General features: G+C 35.5%; 1 non-coding gene across 1 annotated transcript; it reads right to left on the reverse strand.

Moving 5' to 3' along the window:
• Positions 1-1,261: 1,261 nt before the first annotated feature.
• LOC126033080 (U6 spliceosomal RNA) lies at positions 1,262-1,368 on the reverse strand. The gene has a single exon (XR_007504237.1). It is a non-coding gene; the product is annotated as a U6 spliceosomal RNA (small nuclear RNA).
• Between the last annotated feature and the right edge of the window lie 1,300 nt (positions 1,369-2,668).

Raw genomic sequence — 2,668 nt, forward strand, 5'->3', positions numbered from 1 at the left:
GTAATCACGGTATTTAAATAAAGATACTATTTTAAAATAAAGAAAAGAGGATAGAATTCTGCTCTGATATCATAGCTGTGTTTATTAACATCAAACTTTTCAGTAATAATAAAATCCTTTTCCTTCTCACTGGGAAAATAGACAAGTCACATTAATTTGAAGATTCAAATAAAATATTTTAAGACATAAATTCTTGTTAATGATATCAAAAAGAATATCCATTAGCAATGTTGATCTCTTCCACCATGTTTCCAGAGTTTATCCCAAGCCACCACCCTTTGCCTCCCAGCCTGCCAGAATAACAGGCTCGTTTACAATTTAGTTTCTTAGAGTTTGGGTCTTTTGATTCCATTGTTGTTTACTTTGGCTTGCATGTGTTCTGTATTTGCTTTTTTATATCCACCAATATATCTGAGACAATTTGGCTTCTGGTCCCCATCACTTCATATTTGTGTTTTGCATCATCCATTCAGTTTCTTTCTTTCTTTTTTTTTTTTTTTTTTTTTTGCTTTGTTTGTTTTGATTTTGGGCCACACCCGTTTGACAGTCAGAGTTTACTCCTGGCTATGCACTCAGAAGTCACTCCTGGCTTGGGGGGACCATAAGGGACGCTGGGGGATCGAACCATGGTCTGTCCTACGCAAGCACTTGCAAGGCAGACACCTTATCTCTAGCGCCACCTTCCCGGCCCCCATTCAGTTTCTTTTATTTTCCTCATTATGCTCTTGGGCAAAAGGTGTTCATGACAAATCCCATTTAAACCATTGTATCACTTCATGAGTTTATTCTAAATACCACATATAAGTGATGTCATTATGTATTTCTTTTTTTGTCTTATTACATTTAGCACAATATCTTTTAGTTCCATCCATGTTGTAGAAAATTGCATTATTGCATAATTCCTTACAGCTATGTAGTGTTTCATTGTATACATGTACCACATTTTCATGATCCACTCATCTGTAGTTGGACATCTAGGTTGATTCCATCTCCTAACTATTGTACTGAGTGCTGTAATAAATTATCCAAATGCATAAATCCATTTGGATGAAAATTTTTCAGTCCTGGGGTAGATACCCAAAATAGGAATTGCTAGGACATATGGCAGCTCAATTTTAAGTTTACTGAAAACCCTCCACACTGTTTTCTATAGGAATTGACCAAGCAATAGTCCCAACAGCAGTGGATGAGAGTTCCTTTCTCAACACATCCCTACTAACAGAGATTTTCCTATATTTTTTTTTTTCTCTCTCTTTTTGTTTTAAATATGGAACACTTCATGAATTTGCATATCATTCTTGCTCAGGGGCCATGCTAATTTTCTCTGTATGGTTCCAATTTTAGTATATGTGCTGCCCAAGCTAGCACTGTTCCTGTATTTTTGATATGTGCCTCAGTGGTGTAAGATAAGATCTCATTGTTGTCTTGATTTGGATTTCCCTAATGATAAGTGATGATTACTATTTTCCATCTGTTGCTCTTCCTCAGAAAAGTATCTCTTCATTTCCTCTCTACATTCTTTGATATATTTTTTAGTTTTTTGTGGAGTTAACCTTTGTGAGTAATTTGTACAACCTAGATATATAAACTTTAACTGATGCATGTGTTTAATGCAACTTTTTTCTCCCATTCATTTAGCTGTCTTCTAATTTTAGCTCATTTCTTTACCATACAACCAGTTTTTGTTTTGATCTCATTTTTTTTAAAGATTTGATTCTATAGTCCTTGCCATTGGCAAACTATCATCTAAGACTTCTTTGAGGTCTAGGTCTTAATGTACTTTAGTATTCTACCTATGTTTTCCTCAATGAACTTTATGGATTCAGGTTTAATCTCAAGGTCTTTTTTTTTTTTTTTTGGTTTTTGGTTTTGGGGCCACATCTGGTGATGCTCAGGGGTTACTCCTGGCTATGTTCTCAGAAATCACTCCTGGCTTGGGGACCATATGGGATGCAGGGGGATCAAACCGCAGTCCTTCCTAGGTTAGTGCAAGGCAAGTGCCATACTGCTTGAGCCACTGCTCCAGCTCACCTGAAGGTCTTTATTCCACTTTAGATTAACTTTTGTATAAGGTGTGAGACATGGATCAGCCTTTAATTTATTACACATGGGTATCCAATTGTACCATCACCATTTTTTTTTGTTTTGGTTTTTGGTTTTTGGGTCACATCCAATATTAGTCAGGGGTTACTCCTGGTTCCACGCTCAGAAATTGCTCCTGGCAGGCTCGGGGGACCATATGGGACACCGGAATTCAAACAAATGACCTTCTGCATGAAAGGAAAATGCCTTGCCTCCAATGCTATCTCTCCAGCCCACCATCACCATTTGTTGAAGAGAATGTTTTTATTACATGTCAAATTCTTGGCTCCTTTGTCAAATATTGAACCCATTTAATTTCAGTATATTATTTCTCTTGTTATGTGCACAATCAGTATATTATCTATACCCAATAATTAAACAGCCTGATTATAAGAGGTAGATAGGATAGACAATTACTTATTCAGTGTTCTAAAATAATTAATCTGCTAAATTGTTTAACTTACTATTATTGACAAATATGCTATCATAATACTAATTCATCTTGGCACATATATGAAATATATATGAAATACTAGAATTGAAATTTACATGCCCTTCTACTTTTCTTCACATGATTTTAAAATAG

The sequence above is a fragment of the Suncus etruscus genome, chromosome 16 (genome assembly GCF_024139225.1).
Source record: "Suncus etruscus isolate mSunEtr1 chromosome 16, mSunEtr1.pri.cur, whole genome shotgun sequence".
Lineage (NCBI taxonomy): Eukaryota > Metazoa > Chordata > Mammalia > Eulipotyphla > Soricidae > Suncus > Suncus etruscus.